General features: G+C 44.3%; 1 protein-coding gene across 3 annotated transcripts in view; it reads right to left on the bottom strand.

The window, feature by feature from the left end:
* Positions 1-22,500, bottom strand: part of kcna4 (potassium voltage-gated channel, shaker-related subfamily, member 4) — a 72,407-nt gene that overhangs the window by 14,001 nt on the left and 35,906 nt on the right. For 2 of the 3 annotated variants that reach the window (XM_031587041.2, XM_031587043.2), the window contains one exon: positions 18,045-18,796. The exons of the other annotated variant lie outside the window; for it this stretch is intronic. The gene's annotated coding sequence lies outside the window, so the exon portion shown is untranslated. Of the gene's footprint in view, positions 1-18,044; positions 18,797-22,500 lie in introns of those variants that run through there. 3 annotated transcript variants of the gene reach the window in all.

Raw genomic sequence — 22,500 nt, 5'->3', positions numbered from 1 at the left:
GAGAGAGAGAGAGACTGTGAGTATGTGTGTGTGTGTGTGTCAGATGCGTGTATGTGAGCATGTGGCTCTGGCGCGGTTTTCATTGTGTTTCTCCTTGTCTTGCTGTGCGCGTGTGATTAATGAGGCTAGCCCCACTGTCTGTTTCTGTGTCTGTGTGTATGTCTGTGTACGTGTGTGTGTGTGTGTGTGTGTGTGTGTCTGTGTGTGTGTGTGTCTGTCTGTGTGTGTGTGTGTGTGTGTGTGTGTGTGTGTGTGTGTGCTATTTCCCTTCAGCTCTGGGGGATCTGAGTTGGAGGGAGCTGATTGCCCAAGTTAATAATAAGACTGCAATCTGTCAGAATTGGAAATCTAACCTCAGCCCCGGCACATACACCCTTCAGTTTCATCAGGGGACGCTCAACCTCATCACAATCATCTACAACAGTGGATATATATTTATTTTTTACTTCTTCTCTCTGCTCTCGGTCCTAATAATTCAAACACTTCAACTTGTTTTCACTCCCTGCATCTGCTCTAATAACCGTAGATTAATAACAGTGACTGGTACGGAGCTGTGGAGTGTAACATGTAGCATCTTGCAGACTCTCACAGGTTTCCCTTCGTACTGTCAGTGGGTTTCTCCAAAAGCCACTTGGCAGATCAACCCCCTCTTGTCAGTGAGATGGGGACGATGCCAGAGAGATTGATAGATGGCGAGGCAAGGAGACAAATTGTCCAGTATTGACACGGAGACCTCACTTTGCTTCATAACTGGATGTAAATTTGTCTGATATTCTGCTTAAACAACGTAGGTTAGGTGTCGATTTTACTAAATGCTGTTTAACGTTAATGGAAGATGGTAAGCGACAGGTTGCTTCAAATCTCTGCAAGCTAGCTAACTGTTACATTGAGATAGGTGGCAAGCTGAAGATCATATTAAACTGTCAAGCTACCGGTAGCTAGTGTGGTTTGAGCAGAATGTAAGAGCAATGCAAATTAGTCTACATCATGGGTGGGTAATGCAAGCTAGAAGTGTGAATCTTCACTGTCCTCACGTATCGATTTAACTACGATTCAAAAGGTAACTATTCAATTACGATTCTTGATGCATCACGATGCATCTGGGCCTTCGTGGATTTTATTAATAAATACAAGCACTCAGATTTAACCTCTATTTTCCGTTTAAACTTTTTATTAAACAGCTCAAAATGTGTCTCCTTTTTCAAGACAGGTTACCATAAGCCTATGTCTTTGTCTAGGCCTACTGCATTATAAATACAATGATTATAAAAATGAAATAGTTCTTGCATTAAAACAAATTAGGCCTAATTCAGCTACCGTACTATGAAACATGATAATAAACAACACAAATCATATGTAAGCTTATCTGTGGTAAATACATGTAAATGAACCATGGATTGTATTTGGCTAATATGACACCAAGTAGCAAGTAGGCTACTAGCATTCAACTAATAAGTAGCAGCGCTCTATTAGAGCCATGTGTTCATTCACTAATTGAATAACTGAATGTGTTACGCTACATAGTGGGTCATTTATCATTACAACTTTGTGTTGCAGGGTAGTGAATATTGCAGTGAAATGGGTTTTAATGAGTTGATTATTATTATGCTGCCATGCATATTATTCAGTGACGTTGTTGCCTCTGCCCAGGAGGTTATGTTTACTTCTTGTCTGTCTGTCAGCAGGATTACGGAACAACTATTGGTTTATTTTCATGAATCTTGGTGCAAGGGTGTAGCATGGGCCAAGGGTGTAGCATGGTGCAAGGGTGTAGCATGAGCCAAGGTACAACCCAATTGCTCTTTGAAGAGGTCTCAGAGTGCAATGCATCATAAGAAACATTCTCCACAGCTCTGACGGAAGCAAGTTTGATCATTTCCTAGCTATATCATTAATTAATGTCTCTGTGTATTTCAATATTGTAGAATGTAAATCAACTCCCTTTTAATGTAATTATTTAAAAGGCTGGTCGATCCATATTCATTCATTCATATGAATATTCTCCCCTCTACACCACCATTTCTGTATTTGACACTGGCACACAGGAGAGTACACTTACAGAAGGGTTTTATTTACCAGCTCTAGTTTAGCACATTCCGAGCAGAGGGTTATCAGACCATACTACAGTCCATGTGTATAAAATTGTATGTAAAACGAATATAAAAGTGTCAAAATCACACTTTAAAGTAAGAATGTGTGTGTTTATTTAAATAAAAAATGTAGGGCTTTGTGTATAAAAATATGTTGCCTTTCACTGTTGCTCAGGGATGCTCTACATACTCTACTCACTGTGTGACCTCACACAAGAAGAACACTATCCTGAAGTCTGCTGACGACGAGGCCTTGATGTACATGATGTAAGTGTGTCTCAGTGGTGTCGGAGGCATTCATCTGTAAAAGGCCATGAGTGCTACTATGAGTAGAAAAGCAGTCCATTCCCATTGACATTTACATGATGTATGACATGACATTGGTATGACATGATTATTATCATATTGTTACAGAGGTCTCATGTGATAGTAACAGTAGCTGGATTAAAGGCAGGGGAATGTCATTATGTACCGACAGCAATATGATGATAGTAACAGCTGGTTACAAGAAAGCAGGTATTTCATAGTTCATAGCAGTATCTATTTGAGCCCTAACATAATTGTAACTGAGGCTGGTTTACGTACGAACAAGGAGTTAAAGATGGTTTGGTATTATGTATGTGTGTGTGTGTGTGTGTGTGTGTGTGACAGGGAAGCTGGCGTGGCCGATGTGTGTTTATTCTGTCTGTGTGTCAGTTTGTGTGTGTGAGGAAGGCTGGTGTGTGTGGAGAGGCTATTCTAATGAGCCCTGCTTGATTCTGCAGGCTGGCTGACAGGGTACTTCTAGCTTCAGGGGCCGGCGCTGGGTACAACTGTCAAATAAACATCTCCTATCAAAATGGATGGAGGGAATGGTGGAAGAAAGAGAGCAAGAGAGAGAGAGAGAGGCAACAAAGAGAGGGAAGATGGAGGGAGAACGAGGGTTTTAGAAGAAAAAGAAAGGAGTAATGGTGATGGAGAAAAGAAAGAGGTAAAGAGAGAGTGAAAGAAAGAAAGAAAGAAATAGAGATAATGTCTGTGAGAAAGAGAAATGCTGAAAGGGAGAGAAGAGAGGGAGACAGAAAAAAAAGTGAGGGAAAGAAAAAGAGAGATGGGGAGGGAGAGAGAGAACGTGTGTGTGTGTTCTGGCATCTGACTCTATCTCACTGGGGTTTGTGTTTTTGCTCCAGACGATCCACACTGGCAGTTACCATGACAACAAATAGAAATTTCGCCTCGCACCTCATCCGAGTGCATTTCACTGCCAGAGACAAGACACACACACACACACACACAGCTTGCATGTCATACATGCACTCATGCTCTACCGTCACCCGAACACACACACACACACACACACACACACACACACACACACACACACACACACACATACATACAAACACTCTCAAGCCTCCAGCAAAATCTCTGAGAAGCCACCGAAAGCCAAGAGTGTTGTGGACATTAAGGACAAATATCACATGCAATCACATCTCAGCCAATTACCCTCCCCTTCGTCCCTTTCTCTCTCTCTCTCTCTCTCTGAATCTCTCTGAATCTCTTTCTCTCGTTTTTCTATTCTCTCATTTTGTCTCCCTCTACCTCCACCTCTCATTTTCTTTCTCTAAGCTGCAGGTGAATGAACAGGGACATGACAGCTCCACGTGACACACACACACACCCACACACACCCACACACCCACACACACACACACACACACACACACACACACACACACACACACATATACAGACAGACACACACATACCCACACACCAATGCACCCATTCACAGACACACACACACACACAGGTTTGAGGAGATTCTCTCACTGGTGTTCTGGGTTTTTGGGTGGTCCCTCGCTTCATTCTTAATTTGAGTTTTTTCGGTTCATTGACTCGCTTCCAGTCTTTGTTTCGTTCATAACATTGTGTTTCCCTTCGGTGCATTTCCTCGGCACGCCGCCTGCCCGTCCCTCGGCTGTGCATTCACAGATCCTCTGTCTGCTCCTCTTATTTCTTACTCGTCTTTCGTTCATAAGTGGGGAGTCTCCACAACACGCACGCACACACGCACACACCCACGCACACACCCACGCATGCACGCACGATCATGTGCACGTGCATGTACACGCGTGGAGAAATACACATCTTCATGTACACACATTCATGCTCACACACACTTACACACACACACATACACTCTCTCTCACTCACACACACACACACACACACACAAAAAAACACACAGACACACACGTATTCCCTTTCATTCATGCACCACTGCCTTTAAAGTCTATTTCTCCACTCGTGTGCTTCTTTCCATTTCTTGATTTAGACTGACAGAAACACACACACACACACACACACACACACACACACACACACTGGCTCTTTCACTGAGGCAGTACAGCGGAAATCGCTGCGGCTCCCTGCTCGTCTCCTCATTGTGGGAGTCCAGTGGCATGGTCTCATGTTTGATATTATTTCTGGCACGCTGATTTCCATGTACAATAGGACACAGTTGTAGAGAACCACCGTTGTTATTAACAAGTCTTTGCTTCAGTGACACTTAGAGAGCCTGCCTGATAAGGACCTTTAGTGTTGCCTCAGTGTGTGAAAGCATTCAGTGAGTGAAATGGAATTATGAAAAACAGGATTACGATACAGAACACATTACAATACAATACAGTGCAGTAGGAAAAGCACACAATTAGAATAGAGCCCCCATTACCACGCCTCGGGGTACAACACAATGCGATGCTACGAAACACAATGCAAAACTATGCAGCACAGCACAACACGACGCAGCACAATACAACACAACGCGGCTCGGCACAGAACAGCACAACACACCACAGCACAACGCAGCACAACACAACACAACACAACGCGGCTCAACACGGACAATGCAACACAACGCAGCCCAGCACAGCACAGCACAACACAACACAACACAAATCAGCACAGCATAACACAACCCAATACAGCACAACACAGTGCAGCACAACACAACACAACACCGCACAACACAATGCAGCACAGCACACCTCAGCACAACACAACACAACACATCACTGCACAGCACAGCACAGCACAGCACAGCACAGCACAGCACAGCACAGCACAGCACAGCACAGCACAGCACAGCACAGCACAGCACAGCACATTACAACATAATGCGGCACAACACAACACAGCTCAGCACAACACAACACAACTCAGCACAGCACAACACAGTGCAATACAACGCAGCACAGCACAACACCACAAAAGACAGCACAACACCAGCTGTGTTTTGTATTGAAATATGTTGAAATTAGAACCGTAAATCATTACACACACGGTTACAATTGCTCTGCACCGTTCCTGTACTGTAGCCTACCTGCTTCATGTCTATACCACAGGGCAAGTTAACTTATTTCTTCATTTCTAACCATAAGTTGTGATTGATAGTACCTTGGTAGTTGTGCAAATTGAAATTCGTCAGTTTTTATGTCTGTCAACCAAGTCAGACCAGACCTATGAAAAGCTGCCATTGCATGTTTTTATCAGCATTAAGATTAAGAAGAGCCCTTTTTTCTCGTGCTGACCAGGTCATTCGATTCAATGTTCATAGTTTTATTTTTCTACTATTTCTTTTACTAATATTTCTACGAAAATAAACGTACATTCTTCAATGTTCCAAAAACACTTTTTATCTTTCACCCTCTGTCTGAAACAGTCGGTTAGAGCTCCTGTATCTTTAAGCCCCACCCCCCTCCTTATGAGCCCAGTGTGCTCTGATTGGTCAGCTAGGTGGGCAATAAGGATTGTGTTATGAGATTGCATCATCTTGTAACAAAGGAATAGGGCTCGAATTCCAACAAGTTTCTGGAAGCTGAGAATGGTGTTTTCTGGTGGTTTCTGTCCGAGAGTGTTACTCCGTCCTGTGTGTAATTTGAGCTCTCTAACTTTGCAGACCATTTAGATGCACAAAAGGCTTTAAAACACATCGAGGGAAAAGGAAAAAATGGAAAAGCATAACAGGTCCTCTTTAAGGTTATTTGATAGTGTGTGACGAGTTATCTTGTTGTTTCGACACTGACCCTCTCTTACCTAACTCCGCTAACCCCACCTTTCACCTTGACACCGCCTCAAGCACCAATTGACACTAGTGGGCCCAAGGATAATCGACAGCCAAAATCCCCTGGTCATTGGCCCCCAAGGAATCCCCAAGAAGGTACGATCAAGCCCCGGAATGAACAATGGAAACGCAACTGGCCTTGGCGCAAACCAGTTCCCCCACATTTGGCCGATAGTGGAAGCCAGTTTAATCAGAGCAAATATCCTAGCAGAATAGCAGAAGCTAAGGCTCTCTGGTGGCTGTCTGAGGGAGCCGGTCCTCTGAAGCTGAAGGCTGCGGCTAGGCGTTTGGTTTGAGATCCGCTCAGTTGAGGTCTTGAGCTGATTTAAAGCGCTGCTCTCTAAGGCTAACTGAAGTGCGGCCTCGGAGGATTAGCCAGGACCCCATGGGGCTAAAGGAGGATCCTTCATGGCTTAAACACCGAGTTCAGAGGCTCCGCTAAGTAGTGGAAAATGAAATGTGAGAGCGTGAAGTTGAAGCGATAGCCTATCACCTTCCTACGTTTAAATCCCCCTGAAGGAAAACCTACACCTCATCGAGCCTCCTCCTGATCTCGCCCCACTATGTCTGGGGATGGTGAGGGTAGCATGACAGAGGTTGTCTACAGGAGATACAAGGGCATGAGAATGGGGGAGGGCGAGGTATCAAACAGAAACACCATGACACAGTCCAGACCCAACTTCCTGGAAATGAACTAGGCAATAAAATATTACACGGACATGCAGGAACACTTAAGAGCCATGCCAACAGAATGACTCTTTGTAAATTAGTAGCGTGTGAGTAAATGAGTAATGAGAAAGAAAAAAAAAAAGAAATAATCGCCCATGCCTCATGCACCCCTGGTGCCCTGACCAGCCTTGTGCTCCAGGGCTATTTGGGGACTGCACAGGCTGGAGTTTAGCATCCATTAGAAGGCCTCCTTCAGGGCCCGCGGGTCAGCGGCGTTGGCTGAGGCCCTGGACCTCTGCTGCACATTCACAGCTCCAGAAGACCTAGCCATTCTATTTGACCCTTACAGGAAATATTACAGATCACAGCAGGCAATTATCAGGAAGGAAATTCCATATGTAGCGTGAGATAATTGGCCCAGCCAAGGGGCATACTTGAAAATGAGCCAGTCGTGCTTCAGTATTTAAAAACTCTCAATTGGTCTACTGAGAGCTGTAGCAGAGTGCTTCCAAGTTTCACTTACTTCACACTGCATATGCTTGTTACATTATGCTCGAGTCATGGTATGCGTTCCACTGGCTCTACTGGTAGAGCGAGGTCATGAGTTTGATGCCCAGTGAGCCCACACAGTGAAACAAATGTATATCTGTGACATATTTTAAATAACTTTACTGAAAAATTTAAGTGTAGATATATTAAAAAAATGTCAACTTTGTAACCACAATCCAAATCTTAAATCTAATCCTATTATAATTATATTGTATAATTGCATGAGGTAGTGTATGGTTATCAATGTACTGTAAGTGTTAAGGACCTAGTCCAGGACACAGTTGGCCACATTATGGTTGAAGTATTAAGTATGTAGTCACTGCAAATGCACAATATAAAGTAGAGCTGAATCTTTCTCCTGGCCCTCACTTCTTGTGTAGGTTTGCTTGAAGAATGCAGGAAATCTTGGTCGATATTTAGCCGAGTCTATATGATAGGAGCAAGACTTTCAGGGATCAATATTTGAAGTAACAGATAAAGGAAAAAGAAGAGAAAGAAGAAGAAAATGAAGAAGAAGTGTGTGTGTGTGTTTTAAGCAGATGTACTGTAGTTCTCCTAGACCAAAGTCAGTACTGTCCCCTGACTAATGATAAGTCTCCCTGCCACTCAGAGACGCAGAGAAACTGAATTCATAAAGGACTGAAGGACAAAGATGAAATTACAAATGAAAAGACCTGTACGCCGACCGAAAGCAGAACAGAGGGACGTCTTAATCATCTCACATCGTTTGCTTCCGTCAGCAATGTTGTGCATTGTGAGCGATCAGTCGCTCCGGTGTAAGACGATGAGAGGTGATAGTGTTGTAATCAGTGGTGTAGCCTTTCATGGGTGTCACTGCAGAGTGACTCGGCATAGTGTTATCTCCTTGTTAAGCATCTTAATCTCTTCCCTTCAAAGACAACTCTCATCCTTTTCAACTTCCCTGAGACTGCTCCGCATTGAGCAGAGCGAGAGAGTAGTGGGGAGGGAGGGAGAAAGAAGGAGAGAGAGAGAGAGAGAGGCAGGGAGGGACAGTGAGAGAGGGAGAGAGAGAGAGAGGCAAAGAGGGACAGTGAGAAAGGGAGGGAGAAAGCAGGAGAGAGAAGTCAGGGAAGGAAAGAGATAGAGCGAAACTAAGTAATAGACAAAGAATGAGAGAGAATGAGAGACAGAGAGGAGAGAAAGATCAGAGAGTGAGAGAGAGTGACCGAGTCATGGAGGGAGGGATGGAAGAGAGGAGAAAGAGACAGAGAGAGAAGAAAGAGAGAGAGAGACATAGAGAGAGAAGGATGAGACAGCGTATGAGCTGTGGAGACAGAAAGAAAGAGAGAGCGAGGGAGAGAGAGCGGATGTCAGAGAGAAAAAAAGGAATGACACACACACACACCTGTGAACGGATATTTTTCTCTGAGGCTAAATTTCCCCCTCTGTCTTTGGCTGCCTGACCCTGACCTGTGTGTGTTTGTATTAAGCTCGTCTGACACTGTATCCCGCTGACCCTTACTTGCTCCCTGTGCTACCCTTCAACTGGGCTGCCTGCTCCAGCACACAGACACACACACACACACACACACACACACACACACACACACACTTAAGGCTGATTTATGGTTGTAGGTAGGCTCTACACATAGCCTACACAAGCGGCCTATGCCGTTGCGAGCATTTATTCTTGTGTGCTGGTGTGTCTGTGTACAAAAATAAACAATGATACAAGCTAACGAGCTAGCCACAAAGTAGACAGCTTGCTAGCAAAGTAAACAGCGGCCAACAATTCACAGTGGTATCAACCCCCAAACGTCAGGGAACTGAACCAATCAAAGTTGCTGCAGTCTGCAGGGATCTTGGCTGATCTCATAGACATAGAAAGTCCTGGACCGGCAATGCCTGTGACTTCGCCATTCACTTTGAAAACCAGGAAGTTGTCACACTGGGTGGGCCCAAGGTGGGACAAGGAAGTATTTTGCCTCATGTAAGTGAATAGGAGTACGTCATTTTTGCATAGGCTCTTACAGAATTGTTGAGTGCTATATGGTCATGTAGTTGGTCTGGGTTAGCTGGATAGTTTATAAAGGATCATAATATTTAATGTTTAGTGCAGTATTTTATTCAGATACTGACAGATTAATTGTATTAGATATTTCTGGGCTGCCAACACACCAGCCAATCCAAACTAATTGTGGAGTCACGTGACAGTAGCAGTTTACTGATTTCGATGTTATCCTGTTAACAGTGATCTAGCTTTAGTTTGCCATCCTAGAGGATTAAAAGATGTTCATTTTGTCACAAACAAACTTGTGTTACTCAATGTCTTCAGAAGTCTGTATCATTTTTTCTTAATACACTGAGACAATTGTTTTCATAATTAACGATATGCATTCTCTTTTTGCACCTTGTTTAGCTAACGCTACTTACTAGCTAAGTTGCTGCCTGGGACAAAACACTGCAAATTCGCTGGGGCCCTTGACATCACAGGCTTCGCTAGTCGAGGAATTCCTATGTCTGTGGTTGATATTCAGCCAAGTCTGCATGATAGGAGTAAGTCTTTTAGCCATCAGTATTTGAAGAAACAGAAGGACAAAACAAGAACTAGCAGAAGAAGAAGAAAATCTAGAAGAAGTAACGTGTGTGTGTGTTTTAAGCAGATGTGCTGTAGTTCTCTCCTAAACCAAAGTCAGTACTGTCCCCTGACCAATGATAAGTCTTCCTGAGCCGTCCTGAACTCAAACACTCAGAGACAGAGAAACTGACGGTGTGTGTTTGTGCTTAACTCATCTGACACTGTATCCCGCTGACCCTCTCTTGCTACCTGTGTTACCCTTCAAGTGGGCTGCTTAGCGGGGGCTTCAGCAGACACACACACACACACACACACACACACACACACACACACACACACACACACACACAAAGCACACACGCAAACACACAGATAGCACACTAATACACACTGAAACATACACTCACAAATATGTGTGCACACATACAGACTATCTCTCTCTCTCTCACACACACACACACACACTCTCACACACACACACACACACACACACACACACTCTCTCTTTCTCTCTCTCTCTCTCGGGCCTGGCGTCCCCTTACACACCTGCCTTGCTCTGTGGATTACTGTAATTGATCAGGACCCTCCTCAGAGCCTTATGAGTGACTCTAGCAGTGAAACTAAATAAGAGGCAGGCTGTGGGCTGATAACATTAACGGCGAGCATTGTAAATTGGAAAAAGAAGGCTGAGCTGTGTGTCAGCGAGGTACATGCGAGGTGGGGGACAGGTTGAACACTCGGACCGGTGTCATGTGTCAGGAGAACTGTAGCCACAGCGGGGCATTGGGTTTCTAGCTACGTGAAAGGTGGGGTAAGGTTAAAACGATGAGCGCCGCGTTTTCTGGCATACCCGTTGCACGCACACACACACCATATGGGTGTGTGTGTGCGCCAATGTGGGCAGCAGAATGCCCACCATGTGTTGGGCTATTGTTCAGTGTCAGGTTTAATGTTACGGCCCTGACTGATAGGCTATTCCTGGAAGAGGGCCTCTGGCACTCCCTGGAAGCTAGCTTAGCGCGCTAACGCCTCTATCTTGCTCCCTCTGTAGTGTCGCTTACAAAACAATAGCAATAACCAGTCCCTACATAACAAAAGTAAAAACCAGTCATGTACTGTCTTGGGCTCAATCATGCATAGATCCCTTTTCCTTACTGCAGGGAGGTGTGTGTGTGTGTGTGTGTGTGTGTGTGTGTGTGTGTGTGTGTGTGTGTGTGTGTGTGTGTGTGGTTATTACTGTGGCTATCTTGCCTGGCCCATTCCCTTAACATTGACATGCATTCATTGAGCAGACACTTTTCGCAGCTAACAGTAGCCTACAGATATACATTTTCACCATCATGTTACATTTCTTTATTTAGCAGATGTTTTATCCACAGTGACTTGTTGGGCAATGGGAGGGTATTGGGCAATGTTTAACTGAATACACGTGTGCAAACACACATTATTTTATTGGTATGGGTCTCCCTGGGTTTCAAACCCATGACCTTGGTGTTGTTAGCACCTTCCTGGCTGAGCTACTGAAGCGTTAGCGCTCAGGCTGGCAGTGTTCTACTGAACACGCGCGTGCTGTACATTGGAACACAGAGTGAGTGTCTTTGTGACAGCTGTCATGGCACATTCAGGATGTGTGTGTTTGCCCGTATAAGCCGCGGGCTTCCAGGGTGCTGCGATTAGCCGCCGGGTGCTAATGGGTACACTGCTGTGCTGTGAGAGGCTACCAGACGTAGCCTCCCTTGCGGGCACTAGCTGTGTGCTCACGCACCATCGCCCAGTTTTATAGACAGCTGTGATGGACATGATGCTATATATAACCCCATGCAACTGTGATTTATTCACCCCCCTCACACACACAAGCACACACATACACACACACACACAAACACATATTCTTCCTCTACTCGGGGTGTGTTCCTGATTGTGACGGGGGCTGACCTTCAAGGTGGAACTTGAACACGTCTGGTTGTCGGCCCCGCCCTCTTATGTCAGTTTTAGGCATTTTAATCACGCCAGGAGCACGAGAAGAGGGCGGGGTAAGTGTGCAGAAGGGAAATGGGTGATTTGATTGACAGGGGAGGTGACCTCTTGGGTTAGAGGTAACAGGGGCGGGGCAAAAAACTTGTCGGAACAGCACTTGTTGACAAGAGGAGCATGACCAATATTAGGTATTTGTTAGTGTGAGTGAGTGAGCAGCAGAGGGGTGTGTGTATCCTAAAAGTGGAGGAATGTTGTTTTTAATATGTGTTTATGTTTCTGTGTGAGTGTGGGTACTTCTCTCCTTCCTTTTCTCCTTTTCCTTCCTCTCCCCTCCCTTTTTCTCTCCTCTCTTCTCTTCTCTGTCTCCTCCTCTCTCTCTCTCCTCCTCTCCTCTTCTCTCCCTCTCTCCTCTCCCTGGCTGAGCTGTGCTGCTGGCTCTGTTGTGGAATCTGGCTGTAGTCCAGCGGTGCAGTAATTGGTGTATGCAGGAGCCATTTTAAATATTTAAGCCACGTCTTACATGAACGACTCCCCGGTCAGGTGTCAAAAACAAGCCCCCACCACACACACCCACACACCCCACCAGCCCCCCCACAGAGCGAAGCCTAGCATCACAAAGTCTTGCTTTGTCTCCATTGATGGACAGCAGTGTGTGTAGAGACCCTGGACAAACCTTAGACACACACAGACTCTAGGGGTGGGTGATATTTTGGTATTATAGTTGTTTACAATATTACGTCATGACACCACATTCATTTTACTATATCATCGATACCAGGATATTTTTTAAAAGCATGAAATACAAAACACAAGAATACAATTTCTCAGAATTCCGGCTGTCTGAGAATTCCATGTCAGTTAACAGTATTCTGCTTAAATCTCTTTAATTAAGTCATTTACAATTGTCCATTTTTATGTATTGCAGTATTGTGGTCTAGGCTTCTCTTTGGCATTCACACTGTGTACTCAGTAATATACAACAGCTGACTCAGAATGGGGGACAGTCTCTGGGTCTTCCACCCTGTGCAGGAGTGTTTCCCGGGCCCAGTCAGGGTGCTGGGCTCTGGGGAGCGCTGTACTGACATGGCAGTCACGCCTCTCAGCTCGCAACAACCCAAGTGAAGACTTCCGACGGCAGGAAAACCCCTCCGGAGTGGATGTGGTCTCTCAAGTATGGCGGCTTCAGTGCAGCGGCGTGACCCCGGGGTCCTGCTGAGGCACTGGGCCAGGTAGCTGGCCCCCTCATTGCTGGGCTGGGCTGGGCTCCGCACCACACCGGTGGCATCCACATACCCCCTCCTTGCAGTCTGGGGCTGGCTGCTCCTGGGGTGTGTGTGTGTGTGTGTGTGTGTGTGTGTGTGTGTGTGTGTGTGTGTGTGTGTGTGTGTGTGTCTCCCCAGTGCAGGATATCCCTCAAGCCAGAACATGTCAACAGGCTGGTATTCCTGGCAAAGACCTTTGAGGGCTAATGGCTATTTTGATAACTGAGAGCAAATGATTTTAGTTTTCCTGTTTTTGTTATTTTAGTCATACAGAATCGTAAGAATACGTTTTCAGGGGCCTCGTCCTGTTTGTTGTTTTATTGTAACTAGTCATTTAGACAAAGTCTTCAAACCCTGTTTCATTTTTATAATGTTTATAATGAAAAATAAACATTACTGGTATAATGTTTGTTATAATAGTTATAATAACTTATAATAAAACATTGTATACCTTAATCTTTATATCTTTCTTGAGCTTCTTACTTTGTTTGTTTTTTTAAATAAATAATTGTGTTATTAATGTTACTGGAAAGATACAAGTGTATGAACTTCAGATGATAAATACTGTGATATACAGTAATACCAATACCGCCCATACAGTAGTTAATACCATGATATATATTTCAGTCCACGTAGCCTAACAAACTCAGACACATTCAGGAGGGGAATAAAGTAGAATAGAGTGTCATGGAGATTGTTCCCTTGGTGATGGTCACGTTCTGTCAAAACAGTTTCATTCACAGACAGGATGATAATGGACCCTGCCATAGCCTATGTGCAGATCTATGACATCTATGATTGAGATGAATGGTGCATTTGTGCATGCCATATTTTTCTATATGTTATACATAACTAAATGGTCTGAACATACACACACACACACACACACGCACACACACACACACACACACCAACACCAAAAAAGATCAATGTTGCATGAATCTAATCATAAACTATAAATAAGTACATATTTGTAATAGGACTTGCTTGTCCTAACAAATGCTAATCATTCATTCACAAATTAACACAAAATGACCATTCTCACCAGATCCTATGTAATATATTATGCTTCATTTCTTTATTAACATTGCACATAATTCCATTGTTCCATCACATCTCATATTGCTGCCTACAAAATGATATGAATGTAGAAACCCCTGGCAACTCACGAGTTACTAAAAATAAAAGAGGAGGGGGGTCAAGGAAATTGAGGAAGTATGGACAATCAAAGGGTCCCAAGTTTACCAGAGAAGCACCCGAAATTAAAATTAAATTAAAATCAAACAGAGAGAGAGAGAGAGAGAGAGAGAGAGAGAGAGAAAGTGCAGGAGAGTGAAAGAGAAAGAGACAGAAAAGCTGGCCTAAATGTATGGAAGCCATAAGAGGGTGATTAAAAGAGGTGATATGAACACACATTGCCAATACAGATCTACTACACCACTGATTAGACGGTACCATGTACTTACGACTGGCTGCCTCTTGCCTTGTCTGAGTGTCTAAGCCTCTGTCTGAACAGGATCAAGTGGACAGAGAAAGGGGGGGAGAGAGAGAGGGAGAGAGAGAGAGGGGGAGAGAGAGAGAGAGAGATCTACTGTCTGACTCTCGTAATCAGCACCGAGGGTTCTGTTGCAGGAGAAGGCAGCCATTTCATTCGGTACTTGTGTTTGCAGACATATGTATGTGTGTGTGTCTTACCAAGACATGATACCATTGCAAGGGGGGAAATCGATCACAGGACTGGAAATAGATCTTCCTTTTTTGGCTGTTGTTTCGATGGGCAGGATTAAATTACACAGTGTTTATGAACACACACACACACACACACACACACACACACACACACACACAGACACCGTTCAAGCTTTAATGCCCTGGAAACCAAGAACCCATCAGTGCCCGGCGGCATTCCTACAGTGTCTAACTGAGACCTCATAAAGCCATAACATCACACAGATAAATACTCAGACCCATCCATTTATTAAGCAGCAGATTTCCATTGAACATTAAATTAAACTTCCTAGTTCATGTATGAGGTATCAGTTTAACCAATGCTGACCTTTGTGTCCACATACAACAGCATGATTGGCCGCCATGTTTGTCCTGCAGATGTGAGAATTTTGTCCTTAATATGTCAGATAGCTGCAGAGGTGGACTTTAAAGCAGGCTAAGAATGGCGTTTACTTGCCTGTTATTTGTCTACCAGGAAAACAGAAATCCCAGTGCTGATAAGGAGGAAACCATTTCCTTTCAAACAAAGACAACAAAATCACCTCACGGTTTTGCACGATGTCTCAGTGCCACTTAGTTTAACCTAGAAACCATGCCATCACAGTCACGAATGTCAGGCCCTTTAATTTAGTTGATTGTGTGATGCAGAGATGTGTTGTGGCAATTCTTCTTTTATTTCTGGGCTGTGTTTTATTGGTGAGCTTGTGAGACTGAGTCTGCTTTTTGGTACTCATTCAGACGCGGCTGAACTTGATTTCTGCCGACTAACCTTCAAGAATAGACTCCATGCTAACACAGACACCCATCGGCAATTAATTATTCTTGGCTGTTGACTGAATCTTTTCTGCCAGACATGTGCTGCACTGTAGGTGGTGTGTGTGTGTGTGTGTGTGTGTGTGTGTGTGTGTGTGTGTGTGTGTGTGTGCATGTGGATGTGTATGTGTATGCGTATGTGTGTGTGTATGTATGTGCAAATGTGTGTGTGTGAGTGAGTGTGAGTGTGTGTGTGTGTGTGTGTGTGTGTGTATGTGTATGTGCAAATGTGTGTGTCTGTGTGTGTGTGTTATATATTCTCTGATGTAAAAGACTATGCTGAGCTGCAACCAGCACACAAATGGGCCGGTGGTTTGTGGTTTGTGGTGACATCATTGCATCTCAAATGTGTGTGTGTGTGTGGATGTGTGTGTGAGTTGTTTAGAAGGACTTCTGAGAGCAACTACAGCATCTCCTAAATGATGGTAGACAGCTCTCTCTTAGTGCCCAAACCTACAGCCAGATCCCCTGTGCCTATGGGAGAGAGAGGGAGAGAGAGAGAGAGAGAGAGAGAGAGAGAGAGAGCGAGAGAGAGAGTCTTGGTGGACTCTTTTCCAGCATATGAAGAGCCCACAGTTAACCAGTCACTAAAACACCCACACAGACACTGAAAAACAGCTGAGGGGTGTTGTGGGGAGGTGGGTGGGTGGGTGGGTGAGGGAAACAAGGGTTTTGTCATCCACAGCCTAGCCTGGCCTAGCACTAGCCTAGCACTAGCATACGCTACCCTAGACTAGCATTATTACCACTGGGTGTTATAGAGACAAGGGGAGTCCTTGGGGCCTGGAACCTGCACAAAGCTAACAGTCAGAGATTTGAACAAGCGAACAGGACGCTGGGTGGAGGACGCACAGACAGAGGTTCTCATATGTACTGTACATGTGTTCTATCCCAAGGGGATCTGTTCGCACTAAAGAACGCCAGAAAAATAAGACAGGTCCCAAGAAAAAAAACAAAAACATTTAAGGGTGATTTGGGGATTCAACTTTGGTTATATAATATTCAAGGCTAGATTAAAAAAAATATATAGATAATACACTTTCATAGTACTTTGCATACAGACGATTTCAATGAGTTTCCATGACAACAAAGCAGCTGATTGGTTTCTACTTACAAAGATTTTTTTTTCTGTTGGAGGAAAAAAAAAAAAAACTCCCCAACCCCATTTAAACAACATTTTTGAATTTGTCCTTTTCTTCCTGCAGAATCAACCATGTGTGATCACCACAGAAAGAGAGTTTGTGTCCAGAGCAAGAACAAGGGAAAGAGAAAGAGAGAGAGAATGATAGAAGTGTGTGCATGAATGTGCATGCCTGCATGCATGGTTGCCTGTATAAGAGAGCCAGAGAGAGAGAGACAGAGAGAATATTGCCAAGGACAGAGTCATAGACAGGACATGTGTTTTGTGTGTGTGTGTGAGAGAGAGAGCGAGAGAGAGAGAGAGAGAGAGAGAGAGAGAGAGATAGCCTGAATATATATGAGTAATCCCCTTGTCTGTGCTGTCTGTGAGTGTGTACCAGTCATTTGAACACTAGGAGGTGTATGTGTGTGTGTGTGTGTGTGTGTGTGGGTCTGGCACATATAGCACAGGCTGATTTCACCTTTTTACTGGTGAAATTGTGTGTCTGTGTGTGTGTGTTTATGTGTGTATGTAAATAGGGTGGGGGGACAATGTGGTCTGCAGTGTGTCTGTTCTTTTTGACGAGTTACCACTGTGTTTTTAGGGTGACACACACAACTGCAGAACCATAGGGCACACATACACACACACACATACACACATACACACACAAACACACACATACACACAATCCCCGGTCACCCGTCCAAAAGCAGATGGATAAAAACAGCATACACAAGCTGTCAGTGGTGTCTGACCAGGATATGTCAGCAAACTGCCCCTGCCTTCAGATCCAGCCCCACCATGAACTGCACTGGCTCTGACAGAAGGGCACCAGTCTGGGATGGCACAGGGATGGCCCCTGGTACAACTCCATGTTCTCATTCTAGAATTTGTCTCTGAATTCTGGCTTCTGGGTCTGGAACGTGTGTGTGTGTGTGTGTGTGTGTGTGTGTGTGTGTGTGTGTGTGTGTGTGTGTGTGTGTGTGTGTGTGTGTGTGTGTGTGTGTGTGTTCTGCCCTTTGGTTCCAGCTCTGCATACGTGCAGACTCTGTTGATATGTGTTTAGGTTCCAGGATTTTAAACTAGTTATCCTGTGTTCATTTCAGCTGGAGTTTTGTTTCTTTTGGTTGAAAGTATGTAAAGAGAGAGAGAAAGAGAGAGAGTGTGTGTGTGTGTGTGTGTGTGTGTGTGTGTGTGTGTGTGTGTGTGTGTGTGTGTGTGAGAGAGAGAGAGAGAGAGAGAGAGAGAGAGAGAGAGAAAGAGAAGCGTAACTGTTACTGTGTTGGCAACTAGGAAGCAGCTAATTTCTTCCAATATGGCCAACCCTGCAATACAGAAGGAACAAACCAAACTAAAACAGAAATGTTACCATGTCAAATACCATAACCCAACAATAGTCTCTATTATATTCAAATATTCACATCTGTTTTTCTTACAAGACACTGGATTCACATGGAAAGGGAAAAAAAACTAAAAAAACAAACAAATAAAAAGAAAAACATGTTGCACATTTTTGTTGTTTTTCTTTTGAAACAAGTCTGCAGTTTCATCACTTCTTGTAGAGGTGTTCATAAATAATTAAGGCATTCATTTGGGCCAAGCACTGTATCCCAGCCCCTTCGTCTCTCCTCTCCTCTCTCCTCTCCTCTCCTCTCTCCTCCTCTCCTGCTCCTTCTGATCTGATCGTAATGAACGTCCCTCCTCTGTGTCCCCCAGAGTCAATTTCCAGATGTTCGCAGAGGTCTGTAGGTGTGTCGTCATCACCGTGTCAGTCCTCATTGACCCAGGGGACAGAAAAGCAGGCGGTTCCTTTGAGTCAGTTTGCGGGCCAAACGTCCTTCTCCTTACGGAACGTCATCTGGAGCCTCAAAAAACAACACCATCCGGTACCTCGGGGGAACGTTGTGACGAGATGCACTCTTGGACAGGTGGCTCATTGCACTGCAGGGACACAGAAGCACACAGGACAAGGGGATCAGGGACACATGGGTAGTGCTGTCTCACTAGGGTTACTGTCTTTAAGGGGACAAACACATTGGTACTGCTGTAAGTTCATTGGAAGAAACAACACGCTAAGATTTTTGAAGGTTTTGATGGTTTAATGTTTCCAGTGTTACTGAGGTATTACTGAATACTGCACACCTCATTCTCAACCCACTGTGACTTTGCTGGGAGTGACCTGTGTACTGTCCTCGCCATATCTGTTTGGTCTATTTGAATGCTATGACAATTTGTTGTATATTTTGCATGCTGTCTAATTTCCATGCAAATTCCAATAAAACCAGTCCAGTTGGAATAGAAGTTTGACACACAAAGTGGTCCTGACGAGGAAAGGTTTATCATCACTGCCACAGCCAAATACCTGTAGCCAATGCACTTCCATCAGTACTCAGACAGATTGCAATAAAGTTGGTATTTGATATTGGTACTTGGTCATTTTATAACCACAACACATATCCCTATGGAGAGGACATCTATGGAAGAGAAAAAGGGAACTATAGTGTTCTGAGACCCTTGGGTTGAGATCTCTGTAAAATTAATTTACAGTATGTTTATTTGTATATAGTAACAGTTTGTTAACACACATAAATGTGGCTTATTTCATATATAGTGACATAGAATTTTTTTTTTTATAAATGACCTACCTTGCATGTGGAAGAGCATAATGCAATTTTAGTATGAAATGTCTGATGCAAGCTCTTTACCACAGATTTATCATGCAAGTATTATACATGACAAGTCTGATTCCTATTTTTGTTTTTAACAGAGCCTTTCTATATGGGGAGATCTGATGGATACAGTCCAGGTTAACACCAGAGTGGATAGGCTGCTTAAGGCGTGGCTGTTGGTAGGCCTGCCTGGAGATTAGTAATGGCTACCCTTGTGACGTAACTTGTAACTGTACTGTGGGAAAGATTGCTATGGTTGAAGAGCATGTCAGCTCACTGTCTTAACTCCCATTGGCACTTACTGGGCCCTAATTTCATTGATGGGCAACGTGGCTGGCAACACGCAAAGTCAGCCATGCATGACGTAAAGCTTATTTAATAACTTGCCGAAATCATTTTGATAATTTCATCACATGAGCGCAAGACTATAAGCGCAAACAAGGGTGGGTCAGCGCAATGCTAGGTTTTGTCCACGCACAGATGAGGGAGTTCTTTCTATAAATTTGTTCCTTCACAGTAACACTTTTTTTCCCATGGAACTTCTAAAGGATTTCATGTCGGGTAGACCTCCCACATAAGAACAGCCGTCTCCTCTGGTGTAAACTGCTCCGTTCACAACCGGAGAAATCCATTGTTTGCTCGATTGTAGAACAATTACTGAGCTCTGTGTGAATTTTAATAAGGTATGGTTGAATCATTGTGAATGTCTGACAAAGAATGGCTTCATTGCCACATCTACTAAGTACTCAATCCATTTATGCTTGATTGTGCCCCGCTTTGTGGCAATTTAGGTATCCCTGCCTATTCTCCCTGCACGGTTGCTGATGCGCGAATGCCGTTTGCGGTGCTCGTTCCCCTATGAAAGCAGGGAGCACTGTGTTGTGTTGTGTAATATTCCCATGAAATAATAGCCTAGGCTGTTTGTCATCTCTGCATCTTTGCTCCACAACACAGCCGCATTCTTACTTTAATTCAGTTCACTCCAAAAGCCACAGAACGAGTGGTGTCCTATTGACATAATTCACAACATCAAACATTTGAAGTCATTAATGATGCATGTGGGTGGTGTTTTTAAGAACTGCATGGCTTTCCCTATCATGAGTCTGCTGCTTCTGGATCCTTCCCTACTGAGGAATTTAGCTGTATAAAATACAAGGATGAAATTCAAAGAAGGGCATGTATGTGTCAGTCTTAGTGTGTATGTGTGTGTGTGTGTGTGTGTGTGTGTGTGTATGTGTGTGAGTGTGTGTTCTGCCCTTTGGTTCCAGCATGTGCATGTACGTGCGTATCTATTATCATATGTCTAGCGAATAAGCCCCTTTCCCATATCATAATAATTTAAACAGGATCACATGACCAGTTCATTATCATGTAATTGCATTACAAGCAAGCATGGGCTAACAGATGAGTAGACAGCGACTGACCCAGGGTCGGACCCGAGACAGAACCAAGACAGAACCGAGACAGAAGCAAGACAGAACAATGACAGAACCACGACAGGTCCAATACAGACTGAGCCTCTTCCAGTGACTTGATAAGATTCTGACACAAAAAAAGCCAACGCCTCTGCCTGAAGTCTAATCTGAACCACAAAAGTCAACCGATGTATGATTCTGCACTGCACATGGGCGTAGCAAAATATACACACACACAAATCACACACATACACACACACACACACACACACACACACACACACACACACACACACACACACACACACACACACACACACAAATCACACACACACACACACACACACACACACACACACACACACACACACACACACACACACACACACACACACACACACACACACACAACACACACACACACACACACACACACACACACACACACACACACACACACACACACACACACACACACACACACAACACACACCCTCATTCCTCCACCACCCCACACACACACACACGGTCTGTGTGCCTCACGGCTGCATGTTGTAATTCAAAGTGGTTTGAGATGATGCTGTCAAACACCTGCCTGGATGCTGTCAGCGTCGCCCCCTCCCATGAAGGAAGAGCTGAAGCCGAGGACGCATCCGTCACAGAGTTAATGGCTCATGTGCTCACATTCATATAGGAGAGCTCAAGAGCAAAAACAAAAAAAACAGCCGGGCCCGGCAGTCACTTCCCCCATCAGATCAGATCCACATTACTGCAGAGGGGAGGTGGCGCCGCAGGATCGGCTGGCTTCGCTAAGGTCATGATTTCTCAGAGGGAGTGTGCGGCACAAACGGCTGACGAGGAAGCAGATCCTGATCTGTCCTGGGCTGGATTGGAGCTAAAGCTGTTCCACGGTCAGCACTATTGCCACATTTAGGCATTTAGCACATATTTGTTTTCAGATGTAATACAGGTAGTAGGCCACTTATATTTATTCATTCGTGAAATTATTTTATCCAACTTAGAGTGACTTACACTTCAGCACAGGTATACATTAAGTAGTGTTAACACTTTAGATTTATTTTGTCCAAAGTGACGAAGGCGTAGTACAGGTGTCTATAACCAGTGGGATCAGTGTGTGTACTCCCTGGTAATAAACCCATGACTTAGGTGCTGTTATCACACTGGTCTACCGGTTGAGCGACAGCAACTGTCCTGTAATGGCAAAGCATTGCAGTCTAGGCAAGAGACAGCATGCAACAATTTCCCACTTCTTGAAGCATTTTTATGGGCAGCTTGTGCTGGTATCATCCTCAAATAAATGTTTCATGGTGAAGGTCTGTTGTTCCAACTGGCCGCCTAGGCAACGCACTAAGCAGTTCTGTGTTCCAGGTTGTTCACGGCACACCATCGCCAATTATATCACCAAAGGACATGAGTTAGCATGTTAGCATGTTAGCAAGCCTTTCATCAGTGCCAGCTATGCTGTTGTTTGTGTTTGCCTTTTCAGTAGTTCGATTGCAAGCTTTCCAGGAGGAACACTGTGCTGCCAGAACAGTGTTCT

The sequence above is a fragment of the Clupea harengus genome, chromosome 20 (assembly GCF_900700415.2).
Source record: "Clupea harengus chromosome 20, Ch_v2.0.2, whole genome shotgun sequence".
NCBI classification, from domain to species: domain Eukaryota; kingdom Metazoa; phylum Chordata; class Actinopteri; order Clupeiformes; family Clupeidae; genus Clupea; species Clupea harengus.
Note: the sequence above shows the minus strand (reverse complement) of the source record. Positions and strands in the feature narration are given on the sequence as shown.